This window comes from Gallus gallus, chromosome 2, assembly GCF_016699485.2.
Source record: "Gallus gallus isolate bGalGal1 chromosome 2, bGalGal1.mat.broiler.GRCg7b, whole genome shotgun sequence".
In the NCBI taxonomy this organism is placed as follows: Eukaryota; Metazoa; Chordata; class Aves; order Galliformes; family Phasianidae; genus Gallus; species Gallus gallus.
In genome coordinates this window covers 60342005-60361801 of record NC_052533.1, presented here as the reverse complement: position 1 = coordinate 60361801, position 19797 = coordinate 60342005, and positions in this window count along the sequence as shown.

The window sequence follows — 19797 nt, the reverse complement described above, 5'->3', positions numbered from 1 at the left end:
AATGAGGTCTCCCTGGAGCCTTCTCTTCTCCAAGCTAAACAAGCCCAGTTCCCTCAACCTTTCCTCATGGGAGAGGTGCTCCAGCCCTCTGATCATCTTAGTGGCTCTCCTCTGAACCTGTTCCAAGAGCTCCATGTCCTTCTTGTTCTGGGGGCCCCAGGCTCGGACACAATACTCCAGATGGGGCCTCACAAGAGCCAAGTTGAGGGGCACAGTCACCTCCCTCTCCCTGCTGGCCACTCCTCTTTTAGTGCAGCCCAGGATATAGTTGGCCTTCTGGGCTGCAAGTGCACACTGCTGGCTCATGTCCAGCTTCTCGTCCACCAGGACCCCCAAGTCCTTCTCCACAGGGCTGCTCTAAAGGTGTTCTTCTCCTACTTTGTATAAATGCCTGGGATTGCCCTGGCCCAAGTGCAGCACCTTGTACTTGGCTTTGTTGAACCTCGTTAGGTTCATATGGGCCCACTTCTCCATCCTGTCCAGGTCCCTCTGGATGGCTTCCCTTCCCTGCAGTGTATCGGCTGCACCGCTCAGCTTGGTCATCTGCAAACTTGCTGAGGGTGCACTTGATACCATCGTCTATGTCACTGATGAAGATGTTGAAGAGCACTGTTTCCAAGACCAACCCCTGAGGGACACCGCTTGTGACCGGCCTCCACCCTGACACAGAACCATTAATCACAACCCTTTGCCTGCGACCAGCCAGCCAATTCCTAACCCATCAAACAGTCCATCCTTCAAATCCATGCCTCTCCAATAGAGAGAGAAGGACGTGGTGAGGGACCATGTCAAAGGCTTTGCAGAAGTCCAGGAAGATGACATCCATCGCCCTTCCCCATCAACCGATGCCATCACTCCATCAGACTGGCAGGCCTATAGTTCCCCAGAATTTGCATTGAATGTGAACATACTGCTCCCCACATGATTTTGTCTCTGAATTGTTGAAAACGTCAGTGTTCTTCGTGGAACATGGAAGAAAGCCAAGTTGAAGGAAAAAGCATAAATGGAAAAATCTACTAGAAAAACGACACTGCAGGGGTTACACACTTCTGAAAAATCATCAAAGATTGATTTAATATCCAATTGTTTCAACAGTAAAAAAAATAAATTGTATTGACAAGGGTTTTTTTCAACTGCTGCCAAGCACAAATCATGGGATGTTTGCTTTAGTGCCTTTATCTGAAAGAGAAGGATTGTTTCTCTTTATTGCTTTATATTGCATTAGGAAATCAGTCAAAACAGGAATGTGAAAATTACTTTTTAAGAGTTATTTAAAGCAACCATGCTGAGTCTCAGACATTTAAGGGCACACTGAGGGCAGGTTTGGCTAGTTTGAAAAAAGTACTTTCATAAAGATGACAAGATATTTGCTGCTTTTAAGCTTCTAATGTGAGTGAAGCTTTTCTGGATCTGTGGATCTTTGAATTTTCTTGCGTAGGGAATATAGCTCGGTCTTTACAATGGAAGATTGCTGTTTCCCCCTGACCCCAGCATGGACATCCCAAGTAGCAAGACAGAATGACTGTGCAAAAAACATTCAGAGATACATTAGCTGCTGGAAAGTTACAGTTAACTCCTCTATTTCCACCATTACGTTCTAGAAGGAATTAAATAAAACAAAAAGGAGATAACAGCCTATCAAAGCAATATTTTTCATATAGTCAAAATCCTCTTGAGTTCACATTTTATCTCCTGTCTGTAGCAAGTAGTAAATTGAAAATACTTCAAGCATATCATTTTTTCTTTCAACTTTACACAGTCTTTTCAACATAAGTAAGTATGGTTGTTAAGAGACTTTCATGAGTAATTTTTTGTTCCACTGCTTTCGCCGTAAGGCTATGCCTTTCAATTCCTCTGGCTGACAAAAGCTTCAGTAGCTCCACGTGCCAGAAGCTCCTGCTGTCAGCCCCACTACAGTTCCTGCAAACCAGATCTTGTCTCAGGGAGCAGAGACACGTGCAGAAGAAACACTACACCTAAGCCATCCTACAGCACGGACTCCCTTTGGCAGTGCCACAAAGTAGCGTGTAGAGAGCAAAACCCAAAGGTAGCGTACCACGAATGCAGGTATTGGTGCCAAAAATCTTTGATCCCTGTCACTGCAGAGTTCCAGAATGGAGAAACACTCCCTGGACCAGTGCTGGGGAACACGAGTGCCTCGGGTGTGAAAGGCCATCTTTTTTAACACAATTAATGAAATGGTCCATAAAAGGCAGGAAATTCACAATCTCAGAGACAACAAATCAGTCCTGAGTCTTCATATCTCTCTATATAATACTTGTCTACTTGTGAGCAAGAGTTGTCTTTCATATGCTGTTTTCATTCTGGAGAATGTTTTATATGATAACATTCCTATTCACTATATGCTTGGGACATTTATGGAGAGGTGAATTTCAGCAGCGGGTTATGACTGACCCTTTTTGATCTGGACATAGTTGGTAATCTGGTCAGATTCCTGCTGGCACCGGGTGCCTCTAAGCCACTGAAACAGCAGGGGGGACAAAAACACAGCAATGAAACCTTGCTAGCAATGGTGTTTGTACACCATATAAATGTTTCCTCTGTCACCTTCTGACTGTTTTTGACATTGAGCTATTATAGTCACGTGTAATCCTGAATAAGTGTTTTGGTGTAATCTAACTCTTCTAACTCATTTTTTTCTTTTTTACTTTACTAAACTCTGAAGTTGCATAAGCTTTTCATTAGTATTAGTCAATGTTGACATTGAAATTAGCAAATAAATTTAGCATAATACACTGATGTTCAAATAGAATGCTTCTTAATGAGTCTTTGGGGATTTTTTAAATCACGCTCTTTTTCCTGTTAAAGCTGCAGCAGCAATATGGAGCATCTTCACCTTAGAATCATGGAACTCATCACGGAATCATTAAGGTTGGAAAAGACCTCTAAGCTCATCTAGTCCAACCACCAACCCCATCACCCATGCCCACTAAACCATGTCCCTCACTGCCACATCTACACGTTGCATGAAAACCTCCAGGGATGGTGACTCCACCACCTCCCTGGGCAGACTAATATTGTCATTTCAAGTACTAAAAAAATGGTTATGTGAGTTTAAAAAAAAAGCATAATTTAGGTAAACAGAACTTAAATTCAGCTCTTGTTGCAATTCTTTCTGTTAAAAACAATTCAGATGTGCAGCATATTTAGGTATGCTGATTTCTTCTGCAAGTACTCACTGCCACCATGCATTTGTGGAGCTTTCTGCTGTGTTTCTGCAGCAGCACAATGCAATCTTCACCATTCAAGTAGTAAAGCATTTAAGCAAGCTGTCATAATTGTGTACGGCAAGACAGATCAATTCACCTGGCCACAGTTCATTTGCTTTTTACAATTCATCATCAGATGTTATACCGAACACGTAAAAGCAAAATGTTTTTGGCAAGGGATGGAGATGATATCGAAGCCTTTTGTTGGTGCTGATGAAGGTAACAGGAAAAGGGGTAAATGGTTGATATACTCCTGCTCAGAATGAAGATATTTTAAGATAGCAATAGACACTCCCATAGCACTCAGAGTTGCCTAATTCAGCTCATATAGAAATCAACCCATAGATTTCTGTGACTGAAATTCCTGTGAAGATTTCTGCTGTAAGCACTTTAGAATGAAAATGACAGAGAATCAGCAGCTGAACAATAGGCAGCCACCTCAGCTGTCCTGCTCCTGAAAGCCTGCAGATTGCAGATTATTACAGTGCTTAAATGATAGGGATATTTTTGACAAATCATTCTTTTACCTCTCTAAGGAGCTACAGATCAAAAAGCAGGTGATGATGCACAGGAGTTAAAAACCAGGTTAGTCTGCCTGTATTACTTCATTTCTAAGTCTCTGCTTTTTCAAAATGGGTTCTAGTCATTTCCTGAAATGCTCCTGCCTCTGCCTTAACACTTCTGAATTCAATGCATTTTTTTTTCAGATTTTTTTTTCAGTTCTTTCAAAAGCAGACTTAGAGGATATGAACAGTGCAAGATGCAGTAGTGGCTCTTTCTATCTAAAATACATAATATCATTCTTCAAGCAAGAGTGTATTTTCCATCCCAACGTGAATGAGAGTATAATAAATAGGCAGACAGACCCCCTCAAGCTAGGAGTGAAGAAGAAAGGCAGTTTCCACTGCATGTCTTTGCATATCTGTAGTTCCCTCCAGAGCGAGGAGGAGCACACTGATGTTACAGCAGCAGATCCTGAACCCGTCTCAGTGCAATGCTTGTAGCAGTTACCACAGATGTTTCTGGGAGATGATGTTTGTTGAATGACAAAATGCAGGATTCAAAGGTATAGGTACTACTGCAGTAAAGCACCATCTGTCTGAAGTATATACATATATTACTGGGAAATACCGACTGCAACATTTCTATGTGGATGCTATAAAGGAGCTGTTATGTCAGTTTCTCTGCACCTACCAGGAAGAGAACTCACCATCATGGTCTGAATCTTTCCCAGATACGAATCTATCATGAGATGGATTCATTTGGAGGCAGTTTAATCTCGTAGTTCAGATTTACAGCTCTACCTTCATTTGTGTTAAAGCTATGGATTAAAAAAATAAAATAAAAAAACGTACAGAAATAAAGCATACAGCAAAGAAACCCAAACTAGCAGAAACATCTGCATTAACTGAGATGGGACTCCCAGGAGCACTGAGCACTGCAGGGCGTGGTGGTGTGTGGTTGAGGAACCTTCCTCATGTGAGGAGAAGTGCCCTCGCTCAAGGAACGCCAGCTGGAGAAACCACTGGTGGGTCTCACGGCCCTGCACAAGAAGGTGGCACATGCTCACATAAACACCCTTCCAAAGCTAAATGACGCAACAGGTGAGCATGAATTTGAACGGTGATTGTCTACAGAGCTAAGGAAATATTTCCTCATCAGGCTGAGATGAGGAAATATTTTTTATAAATACCACAGGAAAAATCTGTGCTCTTAGCTTCGTAGCACAGATGTTACTCAACTGAATTCAAATCAGGGAGTTAAAACTCCTGTGCCTGCTAGGATTCATCTACACTGGAACTATAATCTTCACATTGCAAGCATAATCTCCAAATGTAGATAATCAAAGTACTGCATGATTTATCTGGTGTGTGTATCAAAAGAGCTTACTCTGAGGCTTGAACACACACACTGCTTTAAGCCATTTAATGCAATGTGATCATTCTGCTCTTTATGATCACTTCTTCAACTTTTTTATTTTCTTCTTCAACTTTTTTTTTTTGGTCTTGAGCAATACACACACATTCTTTAGAGGGATTGCTCAAATTCCACATTCCCCATGATTTCTGATTTCATAGAATCATAGTGTCACCAAAGTTGGAAAAGACCTCCAAGATCATCCAGTCCAACTGTCCACCTACCACCAATACATCCCAACTAAACCATGTCCCTTAGTAAATCCAAATGTTTCTTGAATATGAAAGTCATTGTGTAAACAGCTTATGCACTCAGCTCTGTTCTATTTGGGATGGTACATGGCAGCGTTCATGTTCTTGCTGGCTCTTCCAATGGCATCTGAGAAGCCAAGGGCCAAGCCTTCAGCCCTCCCCTTGTCTGCTCTCAATTTGCCCAACTCTGGCTTGGCCACATGTTGTCCACAAGCAGTGAGCCACCTCCAGTCCTGCTAGCTTGAGAACTCCACTTCTTGGCAAAAGATTTTGCCTCAGAGCAATACTATGTACAAGAGGGCCTTATGACTACATCCACGCTGCAAAGTGCTCCTTCTGAGCCATCTGCAGGAAGGACTTTTTAAGGATTTTAAGTTTAAAGCCATAAATACGAACTGTGGATAAAGAGTCATGCTTTCCCCTTAAGTAATTGGATCTCTGTACAAATTGCAGCTTCCTTTTCTAATAGTCTTAATGGACAAATTGCTTTTCATCCTGATAATTAGTCACTGTAAACAGAGCTTCCCAGAGCATCTGAGAAGAAGAAAAAACAAGTGTGCACCAGATGTTAATACATTATTTGATGCATTATTGCTAGGTACTTGGATATTGTGGTGATGACTGTAGTACAAAAATCTACGTGGAATGGAAACCAGCAACCTATAAGCATTTGAGCTGGAATTGAAATAGGATTAAATTGTCCAACTGTGCAGCACTGGCATTCTATTTTCCTGTATGTAATCTGATAGGTTTTGCATTATTCTCCTGAACACTTCATTGGGCCAAATTCATTCTTAGTGTAACTCCATTGATTTTAATAGACTTGTACCAAAGCTTAGTTTGGTCTATTGTATGTCAGATGTTTTATGCATGCAGCATCATTCCTAGGAGATTACTTAAGGATAAAAATGTTATGTGTGTTTCAAGGCATGGCCCATCTTCCAATTGAGGCCCAGGAGAGGAAAATAAAAAATGTCAACAAATTAAGAATTGGCAATTGCTCGGGAAAAGGATGTCAAACACATTTCTTAGTAGTAATTTTTTTCCATAGTTTGCTGTGAAACATTTCTGTGGTGTTGGATGGAAAGCTGTTTAATGGGTGAGAGTTTTTTTTCTTGTTTATCCTATATTTAATTCATTTCTGTCTTCCTGATTGAAAAGCTTCAGTCAGCTAGAGAGACTAATTAGGCTATCCTGTAACAAGGATTACTGAACTATAATTATTATTTATTTGAATCAGTGGAAGAATTACTGAGGCTTATGTTAAAGACAATAGAAGCTAATGGAGGAAGAAGCAGCGGAGGCCAGTAGTGATTCCAACTGCATACTGTCAGCCACAAAGAGAGCACAAAAGAAACCCTTTAATTGACACCCTGAAATAGGGGCCTACTGATATTTCCTCCTGACTCATTCATTTTGATCATATTTTTAAACACAATCTCTTTTTAAGTAAATATCCTTGAAGAACACATACATAGGGTACCAGCACCAGTATTATTAGCTGGAATAATATTTGTCTACTGTTTTTCCTGGATTTAAAATATGGGTGTTTTTTTTTTTGCTCACTCTCTGCTTGATTGTTGCAAATAACCGTGGCTTTTCCCCTACAGTTTTAACCCTTCCAAGCTGCATCTCTTCTATTATAAAACAATCAATTTCATTTTTCATTAGTGAAACAATTGATTCCATTATAATATTTAGTATTATAATTAATAATTAATTCAATTAATTATTTCATTAAAAAATGTAACACTCCCAAAACAAAGCTGTGTTCACCCAAAATGCCATTCTGCCTTGGGGCCTCATTCCCCTGAACTCACCCCCTCCACACATGCTCCACTTGAAGAACTTGTCTTGGCTGGTGCAATCTACAGGCAAATAATGGGAAAATGTAGGGGTTTAATCTAGTCTGACCTAGAGACAGTAGAATCACAGAATCATTTTGGTCAGAAAAGAGCCTTAAGATCACCAAGTCCAGCCACCTGCTAACACTACCAACACCCTTCACTACACCATGTGCCTAAGTGCCACATCCACATGTCTCTTAAATATTTCCAGGAATGGGAACTCCAACGCTTCCCTGGGCATCCCTGTTCCAATGCCTTACCACCTTTTCCATGAAGAAATTCTTCACAATGTCCAAATTAAACCTCCCCTGGTGCAACTTGTGGCTGCTGCTTCATGTTCTGTCACTTATCACCTGAGAAGAGACAAACACCCACCTTGCTACAACCTCCTTTCAAGTAGCTGTAGAGAGTGATGATATCTTCACTCAGCCTAAACAACTCCTGTACCCTCAGCTGCTTCTCACATGTCCTGTCTTCCAGTAGTCTCTTCACCAGCTTCTCTGCTCTTCTTCAGCATAAGCCTCTGAGATGCTGTTGTAGAACTTCAGAATCAACAGCTCCGATTTTTTCTGAGCTAGAATGAAATTCTTTGATTCAATATAACAAAAGAAGGGTTTGATTCTGATCTGTTCAGAAACATTTCAATTTTCTTTTCTAGAAATGGAATCCATTATCAAAAGGAATACAATACCACATAGGACTTGAGCAGCTGCTAGTATAGAAAGAATAAGCTTCCCAATCCCTGCTTCCCAGGCCCTCAGTACCTAGTCTGCATCAATGCTCTCCCGTTAAACTTGCTTCCACAGGCTCAGGGAGGTCAGCAGAGCAGGACATAGGGAGGACAGAGTGTTATTTCCAGCAGGAATGTGTAAGAGCCAACAGTAGGTGTGGCCATGTCATAGAATCCTAGAATCATAAAATCATAGAATGGCCTGGGTTGAAAAAGACCAAAATGATCAGCTAGTTTCAACCCCCCTGCTACATGCAGGGTCGCCAACCAGCAGACCAGGCTGCCCAGAGCCACATCCAGCCTGGCCTTGAACGTCTCCAGGGATGGGGCATCCACAACCTCCTTGGGCAACCTGTTCCAGTGCGTCACCACTCTCTGAGTGAAAAACTCCCTCTAATATCTAACCCAAACCTCCCCTGTCTCAGTGTAAAATCATTCCCCCTTGTCCTATCACTACCCACCCTCATAAACAGCCATTGCCCCTCCTGTTTATATGCTCCTTTCAAATATTGGAAGGCCACAATGAGGTCTCCCCGGAGCCTTCTCTTTTCCAAGCTAAACAAGCCCAGTTTCCTCAACCTTTCTTCATAGGAGAGGTGCTCCAGCCCCATCATTTGTGTCTTCCCCAGGAATAATTAATACATAAAATCACATTATAGTATGTATTTTTCTTTTCAATACAGAAGAGATGGGCTTATTTTTTTTCCTTTGCAGACCCAAGTCATACACATTCTTCTTGCATACTGACTGGTAGGGCACATTGGCAGCCTGGAAGGGTACAGCAAAGACCTGAAGTACAGTCTAGGGTGTGGATTCCTCAGCAGAGGTTTGGCTTATGGGACCCTGAAATGTCCTGCACTGCCTCCTTGAAAGGTAGCACCTGGGACAAAGATGGAACCCATGAACTAAATCCTTTCCTCTTAATGGAAAGCAGAGCTGTCATTCTGGGACTAGTGAAACATTGGGGCTCCAACAATACAGCTGATCTGCATCACTGCCAAGATGAGATTTTAGAGAAACATCATCCTCCTTCACCCCCACAAACAAGTGTCCACAAGGGTCTTTTATTGGAACTGTGCAATGCCTTCAGTACTAGCCTAGCCATTGATAATTATTTCCTTGCTCTTATTAGTGTGTCACCTTCAGGCCAGGTCTGATGATACAGGTAACATCAGCTGAACAGCTGATAAAACTTAATGTCCAGGTGGATGATATCTATATTGAACACACAGTTTTGAATTGCTACTATCATATAATACATCTGACTTTTTTTGTGTCTGTGTTCCAAAATGCCGCAACAAAGATTCAGTTTTGCTACATAATCTTGTTTCCTAAGTCCTTCATGCAGATTTATGCAGATGTTCAGTTTGCAGCTATGCAAAATTTCAGATGCTTGTAGACATACAAAACATGCTTATAAATGTTTACATAAGCAAAATCCCTTAGCAATGCTGACTTAAGAACCTGAGCTGAGTGTCCCTGCTTCATCTCTGCATAGTTGGCTGATTGGCATTTGGTTTTCAACTTACCTCTTCAAAGTACAGTAAGTGTACAGCTTGGTTCTTCTTAAGCATTTATGAACGTAGCTGAAATGGAAGTATAGATCCCATCTGTCCTCGAGCCTGTGTGAAAAGAAAGTGCTGATACTCACTTCTGTGCTCTGAAAAATGCTCCTGGGTCCTACTGGCATACACTGCTCCATTTCAACCACTGCTGTTACAAAAGCCCCTTGGAACAAAGACATTCGTTTTATTTTTGTGTAGTACTTAGAGTTGTAATGTCCTGGTCTGTGACTGGGACCCTGAGGTGCAACGGGAATAGAAATAATACTGCAATAAAGGCACTTGGAAAATTCTGCTCAGCTGGCTTTCTCTTGCTGGAATTTGGCTTTGCTCTTAATGAGGTCATGTGGAAGGAGCATTTATTTATTTATTCATTATTTATGCATATGTACAAAAGGGTTTGGGAAGTGCATTCTCAGCACCTTTTACACAGCTACTAATTATAAAAATAACATTCCACCCAAGTGCAGAGCAGCCACTCAAAATAAGTAGTTAAAAATACATTTGGCAAATGAAAAGCTGGAATCACATTGCTACACCAGTGAGATTTTGCTCCATCGCAGTCCTGCCTAGGGAAAAATGAGGGCCTTTGCACGGAACCCATAAAGACCACAGAAATTAATGCTTTTAGACTGCAAGAAGCTGATAAATTTCAGGACCTGAAAGCCAACCGTGAACTCTGTGCAAGAATTTGGAATGTCAGGTGACTTCGTTGGCATAGCAAAGAGATGTGTGTGTGAGACCTTGTATCCTGCTATCTTGGGTTCCAATCAATCAGTAAATTACATCTTTTTCTTCCAGCTATTTCTGTTTCTGAAGTTCTACCAAAATAAAAGGACCAGACTCAAACTGGATATGAAATATTTAGACCATTTTCCCATCAACAGCTCCGGATGAAAGTAAAGATGCAGAAAAATTATCGGTTCATTATTAGGTTAGGGTCTCTCCTAAGATAGAAATGACGCTATTGCATCTCGAAGTGTTTTGTTGTTGATTTTTATTTTAGTTATAAGAAAATCTAAAGATTTTATGGAATTAGCTGTGCTGAAAGTTTCAAAATCATCTTCTGGGGTGATGTTTATTTGTGAACACTGTACTCTGAAAAGATGTGATGGCTTAGATATTTGAGATGATATATTTTGCTAGGCATTGCAAATTGAGCGATGTTCCTTAGGAGTAGTGCTTAATAAAGATTAGTTTAGTTTAGTTTAGTTTAAAGTACCTTTTAACCTCGTTTTTCCTTGTGTTTTTTATTTGTTTTGTTTTAATCCATCCACATCTGTCTTTCTTAGTGCTCTGATTCACCAGATATCATGAGCTACATAAGCTACATATAAATTCAGTCTGGATTTGGAGGAGATGCTCAGAAGGACAACTCAAGCAGAGCCATCACTGATGCTGGAGGTTCCAATGCAACCCCTCCAGGTCGCAGTGAGCAGTTGAGCATATCAGCAGCAATGGTATGGGAGGTACTGCAATGGGAGCCGGAAGAAATTCACAGGTCCACAATTCCATCATTCAGAGCCTTCTCTGGTACCAAATCAGTGCTCAGAAGTGGCATTAAGTCCCATTTAAATTATAAGAAGGGCAATCCAGAATTGAAGAAAATCAATTGATATCTACAAGATCTGCAGCCTGGGCTTGCCCTTCCTCCTGGAGGAAAGCATGTATATACAAATAAAATTCAAACTTCTTTAGCTGCACACAATCACCTTAATGACAGCGGGCTAAGTCAACAGATAGCAAGTTTCTGTTGGGCCTACTGACCCCTAGGGATGCATCCTTATTGACAAAAAGATATCAAAAAAGCAGTCTGTGAGTGACTATTATTTAGGAGCCCTACTCTGTATTACTATTACTCTGTAATATGGGGATAATAGTGATAATATTACCCTTTCTCACAGTGGTGCCACAAAGTACATTCATTAATGTCTAGCAGCTCACGTAGAATACGTAATACTTTCTAGGGAAAGACCTAAATCGGAAGTCTTCAGTGTGTATGAACTAACCAAATTCTCTTTTACAAAAGCCAGGGCATTTATCCTCCTCTTATGGTCAAGTAACAACTGAAATCATTTCATTTTCTCTAATTCTGTATATGATTTCATTTGGGCACACCGGCAGCATTTCACACGATGAGGTACTCATTTCAACACCTTAAACAAGTATATTAATGTGACCGTACAAACTACTTCTGTCAGATTTGTAAAAATTGATTAGCTTGAGTCTTTCAGAAACAACATGGATATTCCGTATGGTTACTGCTGACTCCAGAAAAGGAATTATCTGTTGATAAGCAATTAGCTTTCTGCTATTAGTAAAATTATTTAATGGCATTTCTGCCATTTGTTACGATGTTTTCTTAAATGCAACAAAAACTGGCACTTAAAGAACAGTGTGAGGGAGAATGGTTTCTACATGAGCATGACATACTTGAAAAAAAAAACACCTAGACACCAAGATCTCTAATCATTTTATACAGCCAAAAGTGAGGTGTCATTCACAGATAATGACGTCTTCAGCAGACCTCACCGTTGCAAAAAGAACTTTTAATGGACTGCTTTCTTCCATCTGGAAATTTTATGAACTGCTTAAAGGTAGACCATTGATCATTTATAAAAGAAAACCTGTTACTTTCTTCTTCATGAGTATTCATTAATAATTTGGGGGCTGGGGGGAAAAGTTGTGTTCAATGGAAGATGTACATTTTATTTAAAAGTGAATTGTTATCTAGTGAAATCTGAAGAAATGGAAATTAGCTGTCAGGAATTTCCACTCTCTAAGTAGTGAAGCAGCTGTCTATTACAATTCACAGGTGCTTTCTTCCAGGTCTTTTGGCTTCACTTATTACTGGAAAGCTGTAGGTGAAGTTGACATACTTGATGGGGCTTTGAGCAACCAGCCCTACTGAAAGGTGTCCCTGCCCATGGAAGAGGGGTTGGAATTGGGTGATCTTTGAAGTTTCTTCCAATCAAACCCTTCTAAGATTCTGTGATTCAGTGATCCAGTGATTCTATGTTAATGATTTTCCAAATTAACGGGCATTGTTTTCATTTTGCTTTTATGGCTATAAAGTTAACTTCATCTCTGTCCTCCTGCAAATTCCTCTAAATGCACTCCAGCAGGAAAAAAGGTCTTCAGGTCCCCTGTAGAAGTGGAAGTTCCCTATTTTCAGATCAGGCTACAGTGCTCAGTAGAGCAATCATGCTCAGACTATATGTTCAGTCAATTTCTGGCATTTATATCATCTTCCTTGGGAGCATATGATCAGGTCTTTTATCTGAGGAATGATTAGAAGAAACAAAACATTGATAAAATTTAGGATTTTTAAAGTAGCTTCTGCTTGTGACTCTTTTGCCTTAGCAACACCCCTTTGAAGGACTGTCTTCTCTGAGTCCTTGCTATGTCTGTGAGATTTCTTCGCAGGTAATTACTGTTCCTAGAAAGTACACCACAGACTTCATCAGAGATTTTCAGAGTTTGAGGAACCATTGGTTATTCCCAGAAAAATAATGCCTTCAGGATCTGAAGTCAGACTGCAAGTCCTCAAGGCCATTGGTCTGGCTGTGTCTTTATGGTTCTTCAGTGTTAGTCAATAGGCAGCTACTTAAAAGCTAAAGATTTCTGAATTAAAACAAAGCAGTTGTGTTGAAAATATCTCCAGAAGTAGCTTAGCCAACTTACAGTGCCTATGGATTATTACACAAAAGAGAAACCCTTAACCCTCAGATTGCATAGTTTGCATTATTCCACAAAGGGAAAATTGATTGTTTAGTTAAGACAAGAGGTTATATTTAATAATATCCTGAAAGAATCCAATAACCATCAAACACAGAGCTTTGGTCCAGAGCCAGCCTCTAGTCTAGATGTCCTAAGGCATCTGCAGCTGGTAGAGGATGCAAGTAAGCAGGCCAGAGTTATGTTAAGGTAAGTGATTTCCTAAACTGTAACTACTATCCAATATATTGGTTGCTGCCAGAAGGAAAAAGAAAGGAAATATGCTTGATTATGTTCCTTCATGTCCAGTTTTGTAAACAAGATTGTAACTTGAGTTTTTCTTCTGATTCGTGTTGGAGTTCCCTCCTCTCACTACAACCTTATAAACCTATAAACACTGATTATCATTGCCAGAGAACAGTGTTATCCACAATGTCAGATTTCTCTACAAATCAGATGCTGCTGGCAGCCATTTGGGGCTTCCACATCTTTGCCTCAAAGTATATTTTCAGGTTTTCTTGAAGTATTATTTTCAGTTTTTAACTTCTTCAATCTTGGGGGTGTGTGGATAAGAAACAAACAGGAGCTGACATTAAGATTGCATTAAACCAACAACATGAGATCAAATCCAACCAAATAAGACTGCAAAGGTCTGATAGAAGATAATAACATACGAGAGGTATTGAAAGCCCATTCTGATGGTAAACAGAGTCTGGGGTATTTTCACAAGAAATCCATGCTAGGAGGCAAATAAATGATGCCAGTAGTGTTTACATTACTGTAAGCATACCACAGTTTTACCCTGCTCCCCAGAGCTCAGTTCCTGGTTGAGATTGAGATACTAATGTTGTGCAGAACAATGAAATCAGCGTGCACTGAAAAATCTTTCTCCCTGTCTCACAAAGAAAACACAGGTGTCAAGGCCTAGAGCTTTGTCAGTTATTAGGATAGAAAAGGGAGTATCTGTGATCCTAATTCACACTCTGAGTTCAGACAGAAGCTGGAGACCTGTAGGGTTGGAGGTCAGAAGACCTGGTGGTTCCAGCCAATGTCCTCTCTAGGACCTACTCAGGCCAATACCCTGCGTGGCCATCTGAGGCAGGCCGAGGCACTAACATGCCACTGGTTAACCAAGCTCTCTTCTCAAAGCCTGTCTTGTCCAACTCAGCTGCTTCCTCCTTAGCAGGAAGGCAACTTGATTAAAAAAAAAGGAAGATACGGGACTGAAATGGCTGCGGGAACTTTTAAGAAAACCTAGAGGCTTGGTGAACATTTTGGAAATTATACACGCAGGTACAACAGTCAGCATGAAACGCTCATGTTTATGTCTGCCTAATATTCCTTTCAATCTCATATCTTTGGGCAACTAAAAAGCAGAAATGTTTAGTTACGATTGATAGTTTACCCCATAGCTCTCCAAAAGGATCAAAAGGTTCAAACTGTAGACTAATGCAATTACAGTTGGACCTCCTACTTTTATTTCTGGATATTTATAATATAGAAATGTTTACACTCTTATGATTCCATCATTTATCTACATAATGAGCACAGGTCCTCATAAAGGCAGTGCTAACCTCAGCAGCCCTGATTTCAACGGAAATGGACCTTGTTAGATCCCTTGTTATCTTAGTGATAACACGGATCGATTGGGTGCAGTGAATACTGATTGCATGTACTAGGTTTGATTCTAACACACTGCACTGTAATGGTGACAGGAAGCCATGCATACAAACAGAAGTGAAGAACTGGAGATAAAATTCTCTAATGTCAGAATGAAAGTTTATAGTATTTTTGATTTAGCTGAGCAGAAATAAACTGGCATGGTATCCAACCACATTAACCTGCTTCTGCTTCAGAAGATCCCCTCTTTCCTTAAACTTGCTTTTATGTCAAATTTTCTATTTCATATTTCTGTTCTAAGCATTTCAACAACACTGTGTAACATTCCAAGTAATTGCTGTTACTTGTTTCGCAAATACTTTTGCTAAAAACATATGAATAGTTATTACCATGTTTATGGTGTTGTTACATCTTAACTTTGCACTTCATTACAAGTAGCCCAAACACTCACATTTCAGAACATACCGTACTGTATCGATGTTTTTCTCTTCAACTACTAAATAAGAACATGAAAATCTTGTTGGATAAGACAATAATTTGTACATTTGAATTTACAGCTCCACTCATTTGTGTGGAACAAATGTCTTAGACTTACATATTCTGTTCTTCCACTGCAGCATTAGCCAAAGGGGAGGCTGCATATTTTTTCTTGGGTAAGGTCTTCAAAAGTGCTCTGGAAAATAGCAACCTTATCTTTGCTGGGAATGTGAAGGAATGGGAGCAGTAGGAGGGAGAATTTGCAAGCCATTTCAAGAATCCAACAAGTGTCCAGACTTGTAACAGATAACACTTAAAAGACATCTAGCCCAGCATTGATTCTGGATTGAATCCTGTGGTTTAAACAATCTATCACAGAACTAGATGCAAGTGTTGCTTTGGCACAAGGTTTGAGAAATTAGCTGGCTACATTTGTTAGCTCAAGGACGTTACAGATTCCTTTCCCTCTTGCAGGGTTTTGTTGTTGTTTGGTTTTTTTGTTGCTGGATGGTTGGTTTGGTTTTTAGCACGAAAAATACAAAACAAAACAAAACAAATGGTACGGGTTATTGTGTCCACTATATAAATCAGTATATTTTGTTACTGCAAGACTGAAGATTTGGAAATTTGTTCTCCACCACCCTGTGGTCTGTTTTGCATTTCTATCTGTTTAAATTAAGGCAGCTGACTCTTGAATCAGAGTGCTCAAATTTGACACTACCAAAAAGAGAGGTGACAAAACACACATTTCTTTGCTGATATCTGACGCTTCCTTTGTAGAGACATACAAAGCAGAGAAAAATCAAGCTGTTGGACTTTTAGGTATAAAGCATGGCAAGATGTTCCACCCTAAATAATCCTGAGGCCTGAGTATTCCTGTGCAGGCTAAATTGCTCCAAAGACTAGGGTTTCTGTCTACAACCCTCTTGACAGAGCCTCAAAGTCATCTCTGAACTTCCTTCACCTCTTCTCTGTGTGTGTCCGCGCTGCAGGAATGCAGAACTCCTCTGCTTCTGCAACAGTTTCACCATCACGATTCAAGTGAGCCTTGTCCAGAGAAATGAAGAGAAGAAGAACACAGCCAAAGTGACTGAGAACTGACACCGGGCTTTTATTTTAATAATTGTGTTTGGATTTTTTTCCCCATGCATAAGGCTCCCTCAGACATGCCCCTTATCACAAAGGAAGGCTCTGCATAATTAATTCTCTACATAATAGTCCCACTCCATAATTAATTTATTCATTCACTTGCTGTATAACTGTTTCTCTACTTAACTGATTCACTTTTGTAATAGTTCTCTGCATAATTGATTCGTATTGCTGTTGATTCTCACCATTCTTATTTAATACCAGAAATGATTCGCTGTATAACCGCTTCATTGCTTAACTCATTATCTCCACAATTGCTTGATATTATAATTGATTCAGTGCTTAGCTGTCTCACAGGATAATGAACAGCAAGTAATAGCCATCCACTTTTCACCTCCCTTTCTGTTCTCTGCAATAGCCCAAAGCTGCCCTGATAACTATTTTACCCTCTCAGCCCACTGCTATTCCCAGTCTTACTCCAGAGCACTAGAACAGGCTGCCCAGAGAGGTTATGGACTCTCCTTCTCTGGAGTTATTCAAGACTCACCTAGATGCTTTCTTGTGTGACCTGCTGTAAGGAACCTGCTTTAGCTGTGGGGTTGGGCTCAGTGATTCCCAGAGGTTCCTTCCTATGCCCACTGTTCTGTGATTCTGCTATCACCAACCGTTATTCTTATGCCTCCAGTCCCCTTCAGCATCCCTCCCCTTCCTCTCCCAGCTTTCACTCCAATCCTAAACCTTCATGCTCATTCTCTCTGTCCCCCTTTCACTAGTCCACTCCTCCCCTGTCAAGTTCCTTGGAATCTATATCATGTTCCAAATCTTCCATCACTATAAGCCAGACCTCCCACAAGCAATGGAGAACCCATGAGGAAAGTCTTGCCTGACGTGTCCTGCTGCAAGACATGTGCTGCTGTAAGAAGAGAGATCAGGCCTATAGGGAAATGAAGTTCTTATGCACAACTTCTGTCACTCCCTATATGTAAAGAGAAAGGAAAAATTAGGAGCTCTTATGGAGCACCTTCTCCCAGATTTCTGTCTTCCTGTGTACTGCAACTGGGAGTGTCTGCAACCCCTTTCTGTGCCATGTGAGCACCTGCTCCTGCCTTGACTTAGTGAAAGGTGGTTAGTGCATCAATATGTGGTACATGAAGTCATTTGTAGGTTGGGAAGAAGAGATACTGGCCCAGACTGACCTCTGACAAAAGGTGCTCGGTTCCAGTAGCTTTCAACATACTGCATTTATCTGCTCATTCTACAAGTAAAGCACATGTGATGAGAACACAGCAAGATTCAATATTCTAATGCAAATGCTATTTCTTACTTCTACCAACTAGAGAACTTGAACAAATATTATACCAGTTTCTTTCAAGAAATGAGAAATCATGGTGGGGCTACTTCTGACAACTGGCAGAGCTTCCATGGAGTGACACCACAGGGTTTCGCAAGCAGCTCAGAGCACGACTCTGATCGAAGACCCTCAGAGTGGCTGTTTAGCAGCATACGAGTTCAGGTCAATTGCTTCAAACCTTGGCCAGGTCCTAAGAGCTTGGATTGCAGCACACCGGCAGCCAGCACTATTAGCAGTTACTGCCATCTATGGGCAAGATCGTTTTAGCTTCATTCCTCTCAGGAAGTGTTCCTGATTCTTTGTAATAGATAATAGCTATCCACACATCTAAACAAATGTAACATGAGAAATCACACTGTCATCACTGATTTCTCCATGAAGAAAAAAGAAAACAAAATAATGACCAAGGGCTTCAGCTGTACATCTACCTAAAAAGGATGGGAAAAGATGTTAACAATTAAAAGGATTATCTGCCACAGATTGGGAAAACAATGCCATCAATTTATTTTCCTTCCTCAGTATGTTGGGTGCCTCATTTGATTTAAAACCGTTGGGACAAACGCATCCCTCATATAATATAACACTGAAATTACTCCAAATGCACCTTATCATTTGCATATTAATTTGAATACCATTACAGCCATTTTTGTTCACTTGCTTCAAAATGGGAAAGCATCGGTGATTCTCTTCCTTTTTCAGCCCGGGAGTTTTTAGCTTTACCCATTTAGAATTAAGAGCTGTTCGGGGCATTCATCACCCCTGACAGCTGCTAATGCCCCTCATCTCTGCACAGTCACTGTGTTAAAATATTTGGAGAAAGTAACAGGACTATTTGTTTCTATTTTGGACTGCACCTGTCCTCCTTTCAGTTCATTTGTCTTTCTGAGACAATGGCTAGTTCCAGATGCTAATGGGGAAAGAGAAAAACCTCCACAGTGGAAAATTAATGCAAGGGAATGGGAGCCAGCCCCTTCCTGTTGCAGGTAAGTACACTGTAAAATCCCTTTCATAAGCCAACCATATCCATCTGAAAACCGACTTTGGTTTTTGTTCTCTCCTGATTCCTGTTAGGAATCTTGTTACAAGGACTGTTCTGTTGAGTAAAATCCTTTTAATTAGAAATCCACTCTTATTCATGGCCACGTTATACCACATATTCCTTTATCAGAAAAGTACTTCCAAAGAAAGTCTTATTTTTCTCTGCCAACTATTCCATTCCTATTTTCTTTACAGATGGAAACAAGATCCCCTTTCCAATGTCATCTGAACCTTCTTCACTCCCCTTACCAACCTTGTTCACACACAGTGATCACTGTGAACATAAATTCATCAGTACTACTATGCCACTTCCATTGCTCTGACATTTTTTTTTAATTCCACACATCTTAATGATTCTTTGTGAATTTCACTGTTATAACCTAAGAGGCAGATGTAACTACCTTGATTAGTAAACGCTATGTGTGTGCAGGGATCTAAATTTCAAGGCTCTACATGTGTAAAATTAAGCATGCATTTCATTTATTCACACAACTGTAGAATATGCTGAATTGGAAAGAACCCATAAAGATCATCAAGTTCAAAACCTGGCTCCTTTGAAACTCCCCTTTGGACACTGTCTGCTAGTCTACGATCCTATGATGTCCCTCTCACGTTGTGGTGCCCCTGTTAAGTCCTTTTAAAATAAATATCCTTGTATTAAAACAGAAGGGAAAGCAAGTAATTGTTTTAAAAAGCTTTCTAGCTGTAAATGGTGTTCCTTGCTGGAAGACCTACTCAGCTAGCCATTCACAGTCCAAGAGGTTCCTCCAGTGCATTGATGATAACTTCCTGACTCAAAGAGTGGATGAGCCAACTAGGAGAGGAGTGCTGCTGGATCTTATTGTCACTAATAAGGCGGGTCTGGTTTAATCATAGAGTCATAGAATGGCCTGGGTTGAAAAGGACCACAATGATCAGCTAGTTTCAACCCCCCCTGCTACGTGCAGGGTCGCCAACCACCAGTCCAG